Here is a 21897-nt window from a genome sequence, read left to right on the forward strand (position 1 = left end):
CAGACATGTTGGTGTGGATGGAACATTCTAGACACATCTCCCAGGTACAGCGTGACTCTTTATTAGGGACAGCCGCCATCACTCGCTCATCTAAGAGACCCCTTTGTTCTTCACGAAGCCAGAGTCACCAGAGGACTGGAGACTTGTAAACAATTACACCCACACACACCCCTCCCCTCCTTCCTACACACTTACATGCATCCTCCATCCCAGTCATCAGCCCTGCACTGCCCTCTATTTTTGGGGTCCTCTCTGCACCTCCCACCATTTCTCACAGGAGACCTCCTTGACTGGCGGCATTTGGCTTATACGTCATTAGACTTTGTCCAAAGAGCTTATGTTGCAGGCTTACCTCCTCAGGATGCCCGGTCATGCACTCAGGTGAGCAGGATGCACCCATTTCATCCCAACTCAGATCAATAAGAGGAGGGGTTGTGTAACCCGAGAATCCCAGGACCCCATCAGTGATATAGCACTACCTGGCTTCTTCCCCACCATCACTGGGCTTTGCCAGACACATTGAAAGTTTGAAAAGCAAAACAGCATTTTTTTCTAATCATCTGATTTAGAAAATGGAAGAAGTGATATAAAATTGATTTTGCCAATGCCCTTTCCGTGCAGATACTAAGTTCAATGTAGCTGTGATGTAAATATTAATGATATTTCAGTTTTCGTGTTAAGGTTTGTTTGTTTGTTTCTTTGCAGCAGCAGTCAGGAGAGTGACTAAACGCTTATTCATTTGCAGGGTTTTTCTTTTGGAAATGAACATGCTGGCACAATTTTAATTGGGTTTTAGTTGTTGTTGTTTTAATTCTCACAGTGATGGCTTGGCTATGTCTTTTGGGACTGCAGAGGGAAACTGGCATCTGGTGTTTGAGGATTCTGGGGATTTGCACCATATTTATGTGTAATAACTATACAGTAAATAAACAGAATGAATAATTAAGTGAATAATGAGTTTCTCAGAAAAGAAGGTTCCTCTGAAGACTTCGAGAGAAATTCTCGTGTATGTGTTCCACCCTCCCTCCCTCCCGCCTAGCGATTCCGCAGTGTTCTCACTGTGTCATTGCCCCCGTGGAAACCAGCAAGGACATTTTCCAAGCCAAAGTCAAGCGTGCCATAAATCGACCCAGCTAGATACAAATGAGGACGTTTCTCTCACTTTTGTATTTTCTTCCCGTTGCAAGGATGTTGGACTTACATTTGTTAGAATGAACTTTTTTAACCCTAGAGAGAGAGATTTGCCTCTTTAAAAATAAAATCCATGAGATTAAATTTCATTAAATAGTATTTCTCTCAGGGGCTAAAAACTTGAAATTTCAGAAATTGGCTGTATCTGGTGAAATTACATAAATGCATACTAATACCCATATTAGTCAATACAAGGTGCCCTTGCTTCTAGATGCAAGCCAGGCCTAAAGTGAATCTTCCCAGAGGTAAAACCCACTAATATCGGTAATGATCGCTTCTCTCATGTGTGTGTTCATCAGTTCACTCATGTTTTTACTTGTCCATTCATTCATTCAGTGACCATTCACTCATATGGCTTTGGTTTTTGTTTTGTTTTGTTTTGTTTCCTGAGACAGAGTCTTGCTCTGTCACCCAGGCTGGAGTACAGCGGCGCAATCTCGGCTCTTGGCAACCTCCACCTCCCCAGTTCAAGTGATTCTCGTGCCTCAACCTTCCGAGTAGCTGGGACTACAGACATGTGCCACCATGCCCAGCTAATTTTTGTATTTTTTATAGAGATGGAGTTTCACCATGTTGGCCAGGCTGATCTCAAATTCCTGGCCTCAAGTGATCCACCCACCTCAGCCTCCAAAAAGTGCTGAGATTACAGGCGTGAGCCACCGCACCCGGCCCACTCACATATTTTTATTTGTCCATTCATTCATTCATTCATTCAGTGAGGAAGCAATTATTTACTGAGCACCCACTACATGCCAGGCCCCGTGCCAGGCTCTGGGGACAGCTGGCTGAGTAAAACCAGACCCAGTTTCTGTCCTCACAGAGCTTGCATTCTTGTCAAGATGACAATATGATCATAAAACAGATTACAACTGTGACTGGTTCTGTGAAAGAGAGTATGTCAGTCCCCTCCGGCAGCCGTAACAAAATACCACAGGCTGGGTGGCTTAGACACAGAGACTTATTTTCCCACAGTTCTGGAGCCTAGAAGACTAAGATCATGGCACAGGCAGGGCTGGTGTCTCCTGAGGCCTCTCTCCTTGGCTGGCAGATGGCTGCCTTCTTACGATGCCCTCACGTGGCCTTTCCTCTCTGTGCACCTATCCATAGGGTCTCTTTTTGACTCTACATTTCCTCTTATAAAAACACTACTCATTGGATTAGGGCTCATCCTAGCTGACTCATTTCACATTAATTGTCTCTTTAAAGGCCCTGTCTCCAAATATAGTCACATTTGGAGGTTCTGGGAATTAGGACTTCAACATAGGAATTTTGAGGAAAGCTAATTTCACCCATAACGGAGAGGTAGCTGGACAGAGATTGTAATGGGGACAGGTCAGATAACCGAGCAGGGACATAGGTAGGCTTTCCTATTCAGCCGGGATCTACAGGATGAGTAAGAGCAAATTAAACAAAGAGGAGAAAAAGGACCTTCCAGGAAGAGGGGAGAGCAGGCGCCACAGCCCTGCAGCAGGAGGGGCCGGTCACTGCAGAGAGACCAAAGCAAGAAGGCCCCGGCGGCTGAGATTCTGTGAGGCAGAGCATGGGGTCCAGGACAGAGCTGATTTTCTAGGTGGGGCACAGGCCATGCTCAGCCTCAGAGACCGTGGTCAGCAGTTTTGTCTTTTTCCAAGAGCGCTGGAAGATCACTGAAGGTGTCTGAGTGACGGCAGAGGTGGAAATATCAGTCTGGCTGAAGGGCGGAGGGCAGGCATGTGGGGATCTGGGGGATGTTCTGCAGAGCATCAGATACAGGGAAATCCTGCAGACATCCAAGCAGGAAATGAAAGTGGCTTGGATTCGGAGGTGGGACAGGATCGGAAAGAAACGAGTGGATTTGATAGATCTACGGGGGGCAGCTGATTTGATATGGGGGGCACCGGGGGACAAGAGTTGGTGGCAGGTGAGGTATGGTGGGCACTGGTGACGGGGGAGATGACCAGTTATCTCCTGGACTTCTGACTTCCATAACTGGATACGGAATGTCAGTTGGGTCAAGAGCTCCAGAATAGGCCCTCGTTTGAGCTGAGTTTTAGTCATATTGACATCAGTAGACACTGAAGGCCACTTGGCCACTTTTTGTTCCTCAACACAGATACCTCTTTCTCCAGCATGTGCCGTTCTACTAGGAACACTCTTTCCTGCTTATACTTCACTGCCCATCTGCCAGCCACATCTCAGCCCAAGGGTCAACCTTCTCAGCAGGGAGGTCTTCCTAATTTCCTCAGACTAGTCTTGGTGTTTCTTTTTTTTTTTTTTTTGGAGACAGGATTTTGCTCCGTCGTCCAGGCTGAAGTACAGTGATGCGATCTTTGTTCACTGCAACCTCTACCTCCCAGGTTCAAGCAATTCTTATGCTTCAGCCTCCAGAGTAGCTGGGATTACAGGTGCATGACACCATGCCCGGCTCATTTTTGTGGTTTTAGTAGAGACGAGGTTTCACCATGTTGCCCAGGCTGGTCTCGAACTCCTGGGCTCAAGCGATACACCCACCTCGGCCTCCCAAATTGCTGGGATTACAGGTATGAGCCACTGCGCCCAACCATCTTTCATAGACTCTTATAACACACTGTACTTTTCCTTCAAAGCAATTGCTATTATTAAAATTACATAATTAGTTGTTTAAATTCTTTTTCTCCCGCTAGAATGCAAAGTCTATGTTCTGTGACCATATCTGTCTAATTAATACAGCAGACAGGTGGTTCTGGAGCCAGAGTCTCTGGGTTCAAATCTTGACTGCCCTGCTTCCTAGTGGTGTAAATATGGGCAAGGTATTTCACCTTGCTGTGCCTCAGTTGCCTTGTATGTAAAATGTGGATTATAATTGTACTTCCTTCATAGAACTTTTGGGACTTTTAAATGAGTTAATTAGCATAGAGTGTTTATTGCAGTCCTCGGGATGTAATAAGCACTCAGTAAAAGTCAGCTATTATTATTCATTACTGTATCTCTAACTACTTGATGGACAGATAATCAGATAGATGGATGGACTAATGAATGGATAGGTGGGAGGATGGAAAGATAGGTAAAGATGGCAGGAAATAAAACACGGTCTTTACTAAGTTATATCGATTGAACATAGTGGAAATGCAAGGAAGCCCAAATGGTATTGTGAAAAGAGGGGATGGCCCATACTTTACAACATAATTACATTTCAAGATATTGAGCTCCCTTAAGATAAACTTCGCCTGTATGGTTACTTTCAGGCAGAGCCTTAAGTAATCTCCATCAAGACTTCTTCAAAGATAAGCGAAGTTATTTGTCACTTGACTTCAGTAGAGGAAAAAATTTCACCACAACCCAACCATCCCCTTCTTAATTAAAAACTGTGCATTTCCCAATTTAACTGATTTTTTTTAAAAGATATAATCTAAAAGCTGAGTTTAATCTGATTTAAACAATCAATTGATTCATTGGCTTATTCAGTCTCGTGTTTCTCCCCCAAATGATAATGGAATTCCTACCATGTGTCAGACACTGTGATAGGTACTGGGTAGTTACAAAGTCACATAAGATATTGTCAGGCCAGGCACCGTGGCTCATACCTGTAATCCCAACACTTTGGGAGGCTGAGGTGAGAGAATCACTTGAGCCCAGGAGTTCAAGACCAGCTTGGGCAACAAAACGAGACCCTTCCTCTACAAAAAATTAAAAGAATAAAAAATTAGCCAGGCATGGTGGCACACACCTGTAGTCCTAGCTACCCCAGAGGCTAAGGCGGGAGGATCACTAGAGCCCAGGAGTTTGAGGTTGCCCTAAGCTGTGATCATGCCACTGCACTCCAGCCTGGATGACAGAGTGAGACCCTGCCTCCCAAAAAAAAAAAAAAAAAACTAAAAAAAAACAACAAAAACAAACAACAAACAAAAAACGTATTGTCATTGTCCTCAAGGAGCTTAAGATCTAAATAAACTTTATAAAAAAGTAAGTAAAAACTTACGATAGCTCTACCTGATCAAAATAAACAAATGCAGAAGCAAAAGCTGTTTTCTGAACAGGAGAAGCAGCCTGTTACGGCTCAACCCCACTCTAATCCCAGCTCTGCCCTGGCTTCGATGGTGGGGCCTCTGGGGAGAATGGCCAAAGATGCTCAGTCCCAGACGGAAGGTATTTTCATTATTGTCACTATATTTATGAAAGTAACTCATGTCTGGTATCTCCTTTTCACCCAGAGAATTCTCTTTGTGTAATTTATTACAAAATTCAAGGCCATTTCATTGGGGGAAACGCGCCGTGTCATTATTACAACAACTCCCCCTGTTTTTGTTCAGTTTTGAAACTGACAATCTAAAGACTATTTTTAGCTCAGTCAAGTGAGATTATTTGTTTCCTTATTATGAGAAGTTTTTCCTTCAGACTCTAGTTAACATGAATTTTATGCTCACTTATTATGTCACATGCTCCAATTCAATTTATTTTAAAGCGATTCTTTGGGGAAAACTGTAAAGCTAATTTGAATTGATTCTTTAGAGATTTCATTTTAAATGAAGTGCTATAAAAATTGGCAGACAAAGTGAAAAAATGGAATTGAATTTTCTTCTTCGGCTACTCATTGGATTCAGAAATCTTGCTTTTCGACACTGCCAAGGGTTTTGATATAATGTTTTATGCAATTTTCATAACATTTATCTTAAACTCCACTGCCTTTGGTTTGGTTGTTCAACTGCAAAATGGTTTCCTGGTATTTCCATATAAGAAAAAGCAGAGTTTTTGCTAAAGGAAAAAATTGGTGTTTTGATACAAACTTTCTACCATCTAATGGTACCCATCTATAAAACATCTGGTGTTAGGCAGGTGTTCTAATTCTGGAGTGAATATCTAGCACTTGTGGACAAACTTGTTAAGGGGAGTGTGGAATAAAACCGCATCTCCAACTTCCTCCCACTTTGTCCAGTTTATTTGTCTTTCTTTCAAAGTTGATGGATTTCCAACTTGAGGAAAGTGTGGAAATAATAGGCAAGAAGCCTGATGACTTAATTTCCTGTCCCTCACAGACCCCAAGAAGCACTCCTTGTTCCTGAGAATAGTAGGCTCCAAGCTAATCAGAAACAGCCATCGCTGGTGGGGACCGGGGCCCCGGGATTGGTCCGTCTGACTGCAGTTGATGATTTACATCCTATTATTAAGAATCTAATGGGAAATACATCGAAAACACATGTCTGCCATTTCATTTTGAGACATGCTTGTTTTCTTTGATGTGTTTTTTAAAGGGAGTTTTATTTCACACTCATCTTTTCCCTTGAATTCCCTATACAGCCACTATCTTTCCTATTGACCCAGCTGGTAAGCTCATCGCCAGCTGACCAAGGGTCTTCACTCGCTTTGGCTCTGCTGCCATTGAATATAGCACCGAGTACTCGGAGTGATTTCCCCAAACTCAGGTTGGCCTTGAAAGCAACAAATCATTGTTGCATGAGTTTTTGTTCTGATTACAGAGACGATAATCATGTGAAGTGAATGCAGGTGTCATTAGGGTTGCGGCAAAAGGAGCAGACCCAAGACCGACTTCTCCATCAGACACATGATGTCTGCAGCCCCGGATACTTGCAGGCCCCAATTTTAATTATAATTTCTTTTACGACTGGAGGAAAATGAGTATAATAGTGAATACATAATAATGAATCCAGCCTAGATAGTATTTTTTATACCAACATAGTTATAAAATATAATTGGGGGGGCGGGGAGGAGTCTCGCTCTGTCGCCCAGGCTGAAGTGCAGTGGCCTCCCGGGTTCAAGCAATTATCCTGCTTCAGCCTCCCTAGTAGCTGGGATTACAGGCACCTGACACCATGCCTGGCTAATTTTTGTATTTTTAGTAGAGACAGGGTTTCACCATGTTGGACAGGCTAGTCGTGAACTCCTGACCTCAGGAGATCCACCCACCTCGGCCTCCCAAATTGCTGGGATTACAGGTGTGAGGCACCACACCTGGCCTAAACTATAATATATATTTTTTTAATGTTTTAACAGTAGAAGAAGGTCCATGAAGGCAAAGTGGCTCAACGCATGGAAGTCGTAATTCATCTCTGAGCAGAACTGCTGTGAGTAACATGGAATAAGGGACTGAGTTTGAGGATTGGCTTTTCTGTGACTGTGGAAGCTGATGGAACAGTCTCAGCAGAGCCACTAGACCTCTGCATCTGGAGATGGGCTTGAGGTTACCCTAGGTCACAAAGCCAGCAGTCGAGAAAAAAAGCCGGATGTGAAGGCAGTGGTTCTCAACCTGGGATGATTTTTGTCCCCCAGAAGACATTTGGAGATGATGTCTGGAGACAGTTTGGGTGGCCACAACTTAGGTGAGAGTGACTACTATCTAGTGAGAAGAGGCCAGGGACGCTGCTAAACACTGCAATGCACGAGACAGCCTCTGACCACGAAGAGTTATCTGGATTGAAAGAGCAACAGTGCTGAGGCTGAGACACCCTTATGTGAAGAAAGGCCACAACCTGTAAGCCACGTCTGCCTCTTGCAGCCCCCTCAGTGATGGGATAACCCGAAGCAGGGGTTGCCATCCCTTATCATTGGGCAACACTTGCACCTGGGAGGATTTGGAGCTGCTGAAGAGGGATATGGGGCAGCTGCTGAGGAACTGCAGGGCTGGCTGCCCCAAGCCACCGGGTAAGTCAGCAGATCAGTAGCAACGCACTGGAGCTACACTAACAATGCACAGTGCCCTGCACCCACCTGCAGAACATGAGAGCTGCTGCTTCACTTCCACCTTCCATATCTCATGCAAATTTCTCTCCTGGTCAGCCCTAACTTGAAACCCTACAGGGAAGGAACTCTAGAAAATGTAGTTCCAGATTCACTAAGTTGCCATAGTCGAAGCCCCCCACAGTAGACCCTGAGGGGCTCTGCTCACCAGCACTTTATACCTGTGAAGTAGTGTTTTCTTCACCTCACTCCAGACTTTGCATGCATTGAAATTGGATGTGCTATTGCAATTGTTTTAATCCACAAACACCTGGTGTGCTTTAGACTGCTGGTTGTGCATCCACATCTTTCAGAAATAGAGTTGTGGCTGGACACACAGCTGCCCAGACAGAGTCACGTCCCAGCTTCCCATGCAGTTAGGGGTGGCCGTGTCACTGCTACTTATCACATGCACGTTTGGGCAAGTGGGGGTGCCAGCTCCAGAGCTGCACCTGTGGACTCCAGCTGCACACTCCTCCATGTGCCTTTCCCCTTCCCATCAGCAGGAACCCAAATCCGAGGCAACCCAGCTTCAACCACACAACGACAAGAGCAGAACAGCAGGATGGAGAGATCTTGGAGGTTTTATACCCTAAAGCACCCGCATTGTACTCTTCTTTTTTCCTAAGGAGTTCTGAGTGAGCTTCTTAGTCACTTAGGTCGTGAATAATAAAAACAAACTGAGGCCAGATGCAGGGTCTCACACCTGTAATCCCAGCACTTTGGGAGGCCAAGGCAGGAGGATGGCTTGAGGTCAGGAGTTTGAGACCAGCCTGACCAACCTATCAAGACCTTGTTTCTAAAAAAAGAAGGAAACAAGGAAGGAAGGAAGGAAGGAAGGTAGGGAGGGAGGGAGGAAAAAGAGAGAGGAAGGAAGGGAGGAAGGAAGGAAAGAAAGAAGGAGGAAGGAAGGAAGGAAGGAAGGAAGGAAATAAATAAATCAAAACCAACTGAAATTGGCTGGACACAGTGGTTCATGTCTGTAATCCCAGCACTTTGGGAGGCTGAGGCGGGAGGATAGCTTAAGCCCAAGAGTTTGAGACCCCCTAAGCAACACAGTAAAACCCTGTCTCTACAAAAAATACAAAAATTAGCCAGCCATGGTGATATTCGGCTATGATTCCAGTTACTCAAGAGGCTGAGGCAGGAGGATTGCTTGAGCCTAGGAGTTTGAGGATGCAGTGAGCTATGATGGTGCCATTGCACACTCCAGCCTGTCTCCTTTTAGAGACAGCAAGACCCTGAAAAAAAGAGAAAGAAGAAAGAAAGAAAGAAAGAAAGGAAGAAAGAAAGAAAGAAAGAAAGAAAGAAAGAAAGAAAGAAAGAAAGAAAGAAAGAAAGAGAGAGAGAGAGAGAGAGAGAGAGAGAGAGAGAGAGGGAGGGAGGGAGGGAGGGAGGGAAAGAAAGACTGAAATTCACTTAAGCAGAAAAGGGAATGTATTGCTTCCCGTAATTGCAAAGTTCAGGCTAAGAGTTTCAGGCATAACTGGATCTGAGGGTTCAAAGTATGTCATTAGGATTCTCTGTCTCCCAACATTGGCTTCCTGCAGGAGTCCAGGGAAGATGGCTTTGAGAAGTTCCAGGCTCACAATTTCCTTCTAGCTCATGACCCAGGAGAAAGCAGGAGCTTCTCTCTCTCAAGGCACACTTAACTATGAAGAGGAAATGTGGAAGGGTCCCTCTGGGGGTTACAGGCTCACCCTGAACCAATCACTGCAAACTTCAGAAGAAGGGAGATTAGAATGAACCTGTAAAATCAGTAGCTGTTATGGCCCACTTGGGAAGTTAACCAACATTACGAGGCAGTGAAGACAGTGCTGGTGGGGGGTAAAATCAGGAAGCTGCAGCTGAGGTTCAGGAGAAGGAAAACTATTCTCAGCTGAGGTGGTAAAATCAGGAAGCTGCAGCTGAGGTTCAGGAGAAGGAAAACCATTCTCAGCTGAGGTCGTTAGGAGTGCCTTTGTAGGAGAGGTAGGATTTGAGTTGGGCGTTGGGAGGCCTAAAGTTTAAAAACGGATAAAGAAGAAAATACCGTACTTTCGTTCCTGATCATTTTCTAAGGCTCAAGGAAGCTAGCAGCCCAGGGGGATGTAAAGGATCGTGTTGGCTTTCTTTCCTTTGCCACTGGTTCAGGACGAGAAGCGTTTTTCTTTGATCTTCGAGTTCTTCCAGAGACTGACAGAAAGGGGGAGAATTTGGATAAAAGTCTCCAGCACAGGCACTCACATGGAAAGCAGGAGGAAAACGCCGTGCTTCTCCCCAACCTGAGGAACAGCTGGTAAGTGTAACTGGCAGTTTCCTTAATCAGTCCAGAAAGGCTTGTTATATAAATAAATGATTCAAATAGGAAGTGACTTACCTCAGGAAACATGCCTCGCTCTTTTTGGTTTTTCATGTTCCTAGAATGGTTTCTTTCAGGTTTGGGGTAGAATAGCTTGTAATTTTAATACACATTTATTAATTCTAAAACTGTCTAGTGTTAGGATTTTAGGAATACATTTTTATGAGGATTCAAGTTGCATAATAATTTTCCAACCAGCCAGGCTAGCAGAGCCAAGGGCTCAATTCTGTAGGACAGGGATCGGTCCTTTTGTCTATAAACGTCCTGTGCCAACCAGGGTGCTGTTGGCTGGGTTCAGGGGTATGGTAACTGGTTTGACCTTAAAAGGTGCTGGAGGTGATGGTGGTGACTATGCTACTGCTGCTGCTGATAGCAACTATTGATCTCACAGGTGAGGCAGTTACAATAGAAACCCCATCGTCTTTATTCTAAGGGAACCATTACACTCTCTTTGTATGGTGGATGATTGATGACGGTTAGATCAGATCAGAGATTTATTGTTTCCTACTTGTTGGTGATGTAATGATGACTTTAGGCACAAAGCTCTTTTCATTGATAGACAAGTCTGCCCCTTCATGCAGGGAGTGGGAGATATCCTCATGTTTGGTTTAGGCTGAGTCTCTTCAGACCAGTTTGTCTTTAGAGCCCATTGGAAGCACTACAGCAGCTCAGTATCTGTCATCTGTTCCCGCAGTGGGCAGCGGGGATGCTGCATGTCTTTTCTATGAGAACTGTAATGAATCATATGGGGGAATCCTGACTTGAGGTGAGTAGAGGCACCCAACTAGTTAATTGCATCGAAATTAACTAATTAACTAAATTAACTACTGGTGGATTGCTCCCTATCTCGGTTCCCACACATTGCCATGTAGCTTTCAGTGTCTCTTATGGCGGGAATATACTTCTCTGCTCCATTGATGTTGGACTTGGCACCATGACTTGCTCTGGTCGATGAGATGCAAGCAGAAGAGAGTCTGTGCGGGTAGGAGTTGAAGCTTTGGAGACTTCACCCCTGCTTTCTCATTTATTCCTTTCACTCTACCATGGGAATGGCATGTCCCGATGGGCGCCGCTCTTTCAGCCTGGCAATATGAGTGAGAAATACATACCCGTTTTTGTGAGCCATTGAGATATTAGGGCCACTTGTTACAACACATAACCTAGTGAAAGCTGACTGACACAAATGGTCACTTATTGTCCTGGTCATTCTTGTGAAAAATGGTCCAGCTCTTAAACGTGTGGCTACAGACTGAGCTTGTAACAACTCTAGAAAACATCCTAAATCGAAGAAAACGAATGGACTACAGTCAGATTAAACCAACAATAACAAGAAGCCAATTTTGTATATAAAATTTGCAAAGGCTATAAAAATAATAGCATTAGAAGAGTATACCGGAAACAAGCATTCTTAGACATTGTTAGTGGAGAACTACAATGCTGGAGATACATTCAGGAGCAATACTGATAGCAATAAGAGATGGTATTTATAGAGTGCTTTTATGTGCCAGGCACTACTATTTTAAGTTTTACTGACCTTACTTGAATTAATAAAATTGATTTACATGTACTAACTTAATTCTTTTCTTTTTCTTTTTTTTGAGATGGAGTCTTGCTCAGTCGCCCAGGCTGGTGGGCGGTGGCATGATCTCGGCTCACTGCAAGCTCTGCCTCCCAGGTTCACGCCATTCTCCTGCCTCAGCCTCCCAAGTAGCTGGGACTACAGGCGCCCGCCACCTCGCCTGGCTAATTTCTTAATTCTTATAATCATCTTGTAGGGAAGGTATTATTATTAAAAATATATATATTTCAAAACCCATAAAAATGTTTCTTTGCTCTTTGATGCACATCTGGGAGTTTATCCTGAGGAAATAATTAAAGATGAAGTGAACAAGTTTTATCTAAGAATGTTCGTGGCAGAATCGTTCATAACTGTGAAACTCAGAAGCAATATAAACATCCAGAAAATGGGAATCTTTTAAAAAAATTGAACACTTTAAAAGTGATATAAAAATGTATGGTGGACATGAAGACTTTTATTTCCATTAAATAAAAAAAGCAGCTTAGTGGCAGGGGACAGTGGCTCACACCTATAATCTCAGCACTTTGGGAGGCAGAGGCAGGGGGATCACTTGAGGTCAGGAGTTTGAGACCAGCCTGGCCAACATGGTGAGATCCTGTCTGTACTAAAAATAAAAAAATTTAGCCAGGCATGCTGGCACGCGCGTGTAGTCACAGCTACTAGGGAGGCTGAGGCAGGCGAATCACTTAACCTGGGAGGCAGAGATTGTGGTGAACTGAGATTGCACCACTACACTCCAGCCTGGGCGACAAGAGTGAAACTTTGTCTCAAAAAATATATATATAAAATAAAATTAAAAATAAAATAAATTTTTTTTAAAAAAAGCAGTTTAGTGAAAAATGCAGCATAGACCCGCATTGTCTAATACAATAGCCACCAGCCACATGAGCACTTAAAATGTGGCTAGTCTGGGCCGGGCACGGTGGCTCACGCCTGTAATCCCAGCACTTTGGGAGGCCGAGGCAGTCAGATCACCTGAGGTCGAGAGTTCGAGACCAGCCTGACCAACATGGAGAAACACAGTCGCTACCAAAAATACAAAATTAGCCAGGCGTGGTGGTGCATGCCTGTAATCCCAGCTACTCAAGTGGCTGAGGCAGGAGAATTGCTTGAACCTGGGAAGAGGAAGTTGTGGTGAGCCGAGATTGTGCCATTGCACTCCAGCCTGGGCGGTAAGAGCAAAACTCCATCTCAAAACAAACAAACAAACAAACAAACAAACAAACAAAATATATATATATATACACATATATATATATATATTTATATATATATAAAACTAGTCTGAACTGAGAAGTGCTGTAAGTGAAGACAGTATGTAAATAAAAGAATATGAAAATATTTCATTAATAATTTCTATATTGATTGCAAGGTTGAAATGTTAATATTTGGGCCATGTTACTAACATTAATTTCCCCTGCTTTTTTTGTACTTTTAAAAAATGTGGCTACTAGAAAAAGTTAAAGTTTCATATGTGGCTCATATTTATTTTAGGCCTTGTGACCACATAGTTTCTGTTACAACTGCTCACCTGCCTTGTAAGTCACAGCAACCACAGATGACATAGAAATGAATGGACATCACCGAGTTCTAATAAAACTTTATTTATAAAAGCAGACAGCCAACCAAGAGGGCTATAGTTTGCTTAACCATAGTCTAGACCAGAGTGTCCTAACCTTGGCCCTTTTGACATTTGGGGTTAGGTAATTTGTTGTTGCTGTGGGCTGGTCTGTGCATTTTAGGATGTTTAGCAGTATCTCTGGCCTCAACCACTAGATGCCAGTATCACCACCTGCCCTGGTTTTGACAACCTAAAATGTCTGCAGACATTGCTGAATGTCTTCTGTGGGGCAAAATCACCCTGATTGAGAACCACTGGTCTAGCTCATATGATCTGATTTCCGAGAAAACAAAAATTGTGTGCGTGTGTCGTGTTCTGGATGGGTACCCACCAAGGTGCAGGGGTTCCATGTTTGCCTTTTTCCCCTGTCTTTTCATTTTTCTGCATTTTCTAAATTAAGCATAGGTTATTTATTTAATATGTAAAAAAGAACAATTGTGGGGCCGGGTGTGGTAACTCAGGCCTGTAGTCCCAGCTGCTTGGGAGGCTGAGATGGGAGGCTTGCTTGAGCCCAGGTGTTCCAAATGAGCCTGGGCAACATGGAGAAATCCCACTGCAAAAAAGGTAGGGGGATGGGGGCAAATAAATAAATAAAACAATTGTGTAGAAAAAGAAAGCCAAAAAGACAAAGATAAAATGAGACTACAGAAATAAATCCACGTGTAGAAAAGAAAGTGAGAGTTGGGGGAGAATGCTACTTCATCTCCAAAAGACAAGTTTTCTACTTGGCCAGGCCCTCAACTGCCACCGCAAGATGTAATATCAAGGGCAGCAGATATGGTTAGGCCAGTAAACCGATCTCTGAGTTGATGGGTTTGGAAAAATACATCTGTCACGCTGGAGTCGGCAGGCCCTTGCTTGGTGTGGTGTAACTATTTACCAAAAGGAAGCAGGCTTGATTTTGATGCACACATCACACCTCCTCAGGTGTTAGGCATGCTGGGACCTCCCCTGCTTGAGTCCACCAGGGAAAGGAGGAAGTAAGGAGTTAGACAAGGTTTCAGAATGAAAAATTAAAACGCTGACTGCACTGAACGACTTCTCACAAAAGCCCGGCAGTAACATTTTAGCAGCTAAAAAATCAGTGCCAATTTACTGATACTTAAAATTCACGTTATTATAAATCAATTATTATTATAAGTAACATTTACTTTGTGCTTACCATGCGCCGGGCAGTGTACCTCATTTAATCTTCCATAATCTTCCTTATAGTGCTGAAAGGTAGGTGCTGTTCTTAGGATAGCTTTCCAGTTGTGGAACCCGAAGCGTGGAGATGGTAAGTTATAAGTCCCACAGCTAGCAATAGATGGAACCAAGGCTGTAGGCCACTCTGAGTTGACAAGTCATGCCCTTGTGATCTAAACTACAAGGGTGTACATTTTCTCTTGGGATTCAAGTTCTTATTTGAATGAAAAATATATAACTCCTAAGAATTATGGTTTTTGGAATTAGTCCTTTTCAGGAAAAAAAAAAAATTGCTCACTGTCATCATGGGTGAGAAGCTAATAAGCATGTCAAGTTCAAGTGTAGTTGAACAACTTAATGAAGAGGTGGAAAGAGGTGAGGCAAAGGTCTAGGCAGGAAGTGACCCTGAAAGCTGGCTGGCCTGATACTGGAATCTGGGTGGTGGGTCCATGTCAGTGGTCCCAGCCAGTGTCTGGAGAGATTGAGGGCACAGCAGAGAGACTCCACAGAGAGGGCGTTGGCAAGAGCTGGACAGGCCGCCATCATGGAAGAGGGGCGCTGGGAGGGAAACTGATTCAGAAGCGCAGTTCTCTGGTGTGCAGGCACAGAAGTGCCAAGCAGCAGCGCTACAGCATGACCGTGGACATTAACTCACTGACTGCACTGTGTGGGAGTCGGTCAGCCCCAGAGCAGGGCTGAGTTGGCAGATGAAGGGTAGAGATGATGCCAGGTGTCTGGAGTAGGGAAGGCAGGTGTGGCAGAAGCTGTGGATGGCCCCCAATGCCTGTTCTTCCCTTCTGCCTTGGTACTAGAGCTCCCAAATCTTATTAATAACTGGGCACATGGCCACCAGCCTCCCTTGCAGCCCAGTGTGACCATGCCCTTCTTCTCCTGCTATCCTTCCTCTGGTAGTGATGCAATGGCCAGAACTCCAGCAGCCATTTGAGACCATGAGGTGGGTATGGCATGGTGGCTCATGCCTGTAATCCCAGTGTTTCTGGACACTAAAGTGGGAGGATCGCTTGAGGCCAGGAGTTGAGACTAGCCTGGGCAACCAAAGTATAAATGCATCTACAGAAACTGTTGGTCCATACAATGTAATAAGAATTTTGAAGGCCAGGTGTGGTAGCTCATGCTTGTAAGCCCAGCAATTTGGGAGGCTGAGATGGGAGGATCACTTGAACCCAGGAGTTTGAGAACAACCTAGGTAACATAGCAAGAGCCCGACGCTACAAAAAATAAATAAATAAATAAACTAGGTATGGGGGTGTGTGCCTGTAGTCCTAGCTACGGTGGAGGCTGAGGTGGGAGGATTGCTTAAGCCAGGAGGTTGAGGCTGCACTGCCGTGAGCTATAATTGAGCCACTTCACTGCAGCCTGGGTGACAGAGTGACATCCTGTCTCAAAAAAAAAAAAAAGACCATGAGGTGGGTACTCTTGTTGCAATTGGTGGAGTGAGAACATGGAGACTGGCTTCCTAGTGTTTGCAAAACTGCCAGGTACCAGGACAGTCTCCCCTCTGCTCACTTCCAGACTTGGTTTCTATTAGACAACTGCATGTGTATCTTGTTAAATTTATTATTATTTATGGTTTTCTATCATTTTGAATGAAGCTGAAGTTAATTTTAACTAACTTGGCAAGGACTGACATTTTCTTTGTTTTTATTTATTTATTTTTATTTTTATATTTTTGAGATGGAGTTTCACTCTTTGTTGCTCAGGCTGGAGTACAGTGGTGCGATCTTGGCTCACTGCAACCTCTGCCTCCCGGGTTCTAGAGATTCTCCTGTCTCAGCCTTTCCAGTAGCTGGGATTATAGGCGCCTGCCACCACACCCGGCTAATTTTTGTGTTTTCAGTAGAGACAGGATTTCACCATGTTGGCCAGACTGGTCTCAAACTCCTGACCTCAGGTGATCCGCCTGCCTCAGCCTCCCAAAGTGCTGGGATTACAGGCACGAGTCGCCACACCTGGCCTGTTTTTATTTTTGATTCAGGGGGTATATGCACAGGTTTGTTACAAGGGTATATTGCGTGACGCTGAGGTTTGGGCTTCTATTGATCCCATCACCCAAATATTGAACATGGTACCCAATAAGAAGTCTTCCCAGCCATTTTCCCCTCCCTCCCACCCCTCTTTTGGAGTCTCAGTGTCTATTGTTCCCATCTTTATGTCTGTGTGTCCCCATGTTTAACTCTCGCTTATAAGTGAGACCATGCAGTATTTGGATTTCCGTTTCTGCATTAATAGGACAGACATTTTCTAATGCTGGCCTTAGAAAGCTGGCTCCCCCTCCCAACTCCCTTCCTATAGCATAGATTCTATATAAACTCATCCTAGTTTGAATTAATAGGAATTTAAAGTTACTTTAAGTGAATGAGCGCAAACACGTTCACAGACCTGAATATTCCAGAACATGTTGTAATTGCTGCAGTTGTTCCAGTTCAGGTCCTCATCCACTCCCGTCCCATCCACCCTCCCACCCAGCCACCAGGGTCTCAAGGTACATGTACAATAGAAGGAAAAACTTAATTTACAAATAGAGTGCTCTTCTCCCCAAGAAAATTCAGTCACAGCCATCATTACCACTTCCTCAGCTTCATACTCCATTCTAATACCTGCAGTGATGATCCACAGCTCACACTCTGTCTTCCATTTCTACCTCTGACAAAGCTTAGTTCCTGCTTGCCTCCCTAGGTGCCCTGAATCCCAGCCTCTCCTGCCTCCCCTAGGACTGAAACCCAATCCTCATCTCATTTCCTGCCTGTAAAACAACCGCTTCCCACAATCATTCATTATCCCCATCAGCAATTAACCTTTTATCGTGTGTTTGTTGATACCACAATTCTGGGGTATATGATAAAGGTGTGGTTGTAGGAATGGATCCTCAGGAAATAGACTTTGAGATAGATGTTTCTGGGGGAGAGTTTTGGGGGAAACCTGCACAAGAATGAAGGAAGAAGGATTGGACAGTTCAAGAAGTTGAACTTTTTGGCAATTGTGAGAGAGGGCTCAGCTCACCCCACAGGGACCTCCAAAGATGGCTGGTCCTTCAGAGATGTCTGGGATTGAGGCAAGGGATTGAGTGCCTTAGTCCTTTGAGTCCTTTGTATCTCCAGGCAGCACACTCCAGTTCCCACTACAGATGCATTGAAGGATTTTGGCTGGTTATGGTGAGACTTCTCAGGGTGGTTGGGTGGCTACCTACAGCGTCTAATACTTCATCTCTGAGGCCCAGAACATGAATTTTCCTTATAGGTCCATAGCTGATCAGTCTTTCTATGACAAATCATACTAATTAAATTTAGACAAGACAAATGAATACATGACAAATGGATTTGTTGACAATGAGATTGTCTCTTCGCGGCGATCAAAATGCTTGTGTTCCCACATGTTCTCACTTACAAGTGGGAGCTGAATGATGAGAACACATGGACACATGGTGGGGAACAACACACACTGGGGCCTGTGTGGGGAGGGTGCGGGGAGGGAGAGCATCAGGAAGAATAACGAATGGATGCTGGGCTTAATACCCAGGTGATGGGTTGATCTGTGCAGCAAACCACCATGGCACACGTTTACCTGTGTAACAAACCTGCACGTCCTGTACATGTAGCCTGGAACTTAAAATAAAAGTTGATGGAAAAGAAAGTTCGTGTTCTTTATCTCTAATATCCATGTCCCAGTATCGATACAGGGGAAAGACGGTAGCAGTGTCGAGGTCTAAAAGTCATTAAGTCCAAGTTAAAGCAGGAAGTCAGCATGGTCCAAGACATCTCTCTGTCAGAAGAAAACTCGAAGGTATTCGATGCTTCAGAGGGAAGGAGTAAGAAGCTAGAAAATATCCGTGATGTGGCAAGGACAAAATATGTTTCTTCTCTGTACCAAAAAAAAAAAAAGTCTAGGAAAAACTCAGAAAGGTACAAGAAAATCATGGTCCAAATAGAGGCAAAATACAATGAATCGTAATTTTGAGTAACTGCAGGGACGTAATAAAAGAAAATCAATTTGGCTGTGCTCCTGGGAACATACTCCTTTGAGCCACCCAAAAGGTGGTGACATTGAACCCAAGAGGAAGAAGTGTGGTCCTAACGCAGTCCTTGGCTCTCCAAGGAACAATATTTACCTGCTCACAATCATGTTAATGCAGTTCATTGGCTTTGAACTAGTAGAATTAACCCGTAAACCAAGCACAGAGGACTCATCATGGTTGCAGAACAGAATGAAATGTTACCAGTCAGAACAATGGAAAGACAAAGATCAAGCTGAAAGAAGTTGAAAGGGGAAAGTGGGGGAGCTGATATCTCCACCTCATACTGTGTGGAGTTAAGAAATATTGTTGAAAGCTCATGGAATGAGGCCAAACATGGTGGATTATGCCTGAAATCCCAGCACCTTGGGAAGCTGGGGCAGGAAGACCACTTGAGACCAAGAGTTTGAGACCAGCCTGGGGAATACAGCAAGATCCTATCTCTCTAAAAAGAAAAAATTAAAAATTAGCCAGGTGTGTTGACATGTGCCTGTGATCCCAGCTACTTGGGAAGCTGAGACAGGAGGATTGCTTGTTCCCAGGCATTCAAGGCTGCCGTGATCCATGTTCACGCCACTGCCCCCCAGCCTGGGTGACAGAACAAGGTCCTGTCTCAAAATAAATAAATAAATAAGTAAGTTCATGGAGTGAGAACTGGAATTTTAAGTATATTACTTAAAATTATGTTAGTAACCAATGGAAGGATTAAAAATAATACTAAAACCACCAAACTTTGGAAGGGACAAGGGGAAGTGGAGGCAGAGTTAGTAGGTGTTTACTTTTCAAAATAGGTCGACTATGTATACTATTGGTAAATTATGAAGCAGAAGAGTAAGCATACGATTTAAGGTTATGGAGGTAACCATCAGAAAGAACAAAGACAGAAGCAGTCAAGCGGTTGGCTTTGGAAAGCAGCTGCAGGTGGAGGCGATATGGGAGGTAGAAAGTTCCTTCTGTAGCATTTTATTTTTTCATCCTATGCATGTATTTCTTGCAAATTATGGAAAACAGGTATGATTTTTAAAATCACCGGGCAGAGTTTAATTACTAATCAAAAGGAGGTTTGGCAAGTATAGACTCAGAATGATTTGGGGGATAGGTCTCTTATGTTCTAGAAAAGCCCGATGAAATCCTACTCTCCAGCAATGGAGAACACATTTTTGGTGCTCCCCCTCATTTCGGGGCCTTTCTCTACTGAAAAGAAGTGGGTTCACACAGACACATTTAAATGTGCGGGCTCTTTCACGAACCTCTGCTTTGTGTCCCGACAAGACAGATCCATGTCAGAGGACCACCTCTGACTTCTTCCCGAGCTAGCTCATTCACTCCTTTGTTGCTCAAAATAGGGAATAACTGGAGCCGTGGTCCTAATGGTGGCAGCACATTAGACTTTCTTGTGGAGCTTTAAAAATATACCCTTGCCCAGGCCCCACCCCAGACCAATTACATCTGCGGCCCCGGCTTTGGTACTTTTTTAGTTTAAAAAATTCCCCAGGTGCTTCTATTGTGCAGTTGGAATTAGAAGCGCAGCTGGAGTTGAGAGGCGCGGTCCGGTCATTCTGTGCTGCTCATCAGAGGACTGAAGCAGGCTCACCTGGAGGTAGCTCACACGTCCTTCATCATCGCCGTTTTTGGAGAGTGGTCATACCCGACTTTTCCCCAGTTTCTCACTGCCCATTCACTGCCCAAGCCCTGCCATACGGCTCCCCTGCTACCCGCGTCTCTGGGAACTGCCTTTCCTCATTCTCTCCAGTGAGCTGCTATGTCCAATGAGTTCTCCAGTCCCTAAACGTCTTCTCTGTGCAGTGTTTGACCCTGCTGATAAGTCCTCCTATGCTCAAATCCCCTCCTTGGTTTCTTTGATCCCCACTCTCCCTGATTCTCTTCCTTCCTCCCTGCTCAGCCATCTCAGCCAGCCTCAGGAGAACCATCCGCTGTTTGCCTGGGCCTCTCCTCTTCATCCCAGATCTGCCCGCATGGGCCTCTCCTCTCTCATCGCTCACATTCTCCTGGGGGTTTCAAGTATTTTCTTGACTGCTATTATCAACTCACTGAGGATGGCCTCAGGCCTTCACCTCCATCCCACATCGGCTATCTGATTGGCTACTGGACATTTCCACCAGATGTCTTACAGGTACTTCAATCAAAACCTTCCCCCAAATGAAGCTCATCATCTAGTGCCCAAACCCCTTCTTCTCCCATCTTCCTTGCTTTGTTGAATGGCCCCAGTTATCCAACCCCACTCAATTATACAACCCGAACTCCAGAAATTTCCTAGACACATCCCTTTTCTGCCTCCCACCAACATCCAGTTAATTCTGTCTTAGTCACCCCCTCTGCTCTATCTCTGCCAGACCTTCAAGTCTGTCCATCATCTCCTCCCTGGGTGGCTGCGATGGCCTCCCTACCTGTCTCACTGACTTAATCATGTCTCCTTAGGACATAGGCAATACTCACTTAGGTCAGAGCAATCATTCCAAAGCACAAATATGACTGTGTCAATCTCCTGTCTAAGACCCTTCAATCGCTTCCTCATGGCCTGCCAAGTCCAAACTTAGAAAGATCCACCAGGCAATAATAACTTACTGCTCCCTCCCTCTCCAGTTTCAGCACCTGCTAGGACCAACAGATGCCCTGTGCATCTAAGCACACTGAGTGCACCCACCCCCTTCTTCCCGATCTGCCAGCCTGCTTCCTCCCGGCTTTCCAGCTTCCCCCTGCAGTCTACTGGGCCTGGAATGCCCTCCTGGTTGTTTTCTATTCACACTTCAACCTTTTGCTCAGACCTTACCATGTTTAAGTCACCTCCTCCTCCTGTCTATTCTAGGGTCTGGCAAACGGTAGGTGCTCAAGCAATGTTTACCGAATGAGCAAGTACACAATACTGTAAATTTTAAACTGGAGTGTAGTATTACTACATGAAGAAGGTGCAAAAGATAATTATATATCTAATTCTCAAACACGTTGACTTTAAAGGAAGGTTCTCAATGTACTCAGAAGAGCCCTGGGGACCCCCACAGAGCTGCCTCAAAGGCTGCTGATGGGGATCCCCACTTTTAAACAGGAACCCTTTCATTTCATCTATTTTATATGTTGGTCTTTGAGAAAGATCTAGCTTGAGCAAAGTGTCTAAAGTGTCTTGTGACCAAGGAATATATTAAAAACAATTCTCTAAATTATTCAAACAAGGTGAAACATAATTTCCAGGTTAATTACCCCTGCAAAAAAAGTTCTCATATGTCTGTTTTTTGTTTTGTTTT

This window comes from Papio anubis, chromosome 7, assembly GCF_008728515.1.
Source record: "Papio anubis isolate 15944 chromosome 7, Panubis1.0, whole genome shotgun sequence".
Taxonomy (NCBI): domain Eukaryota; kingdom Metazoa; phylum Chordata; class Mammalia; order Primates; family Cercopithecidae; genus Papio; species Papio anubis.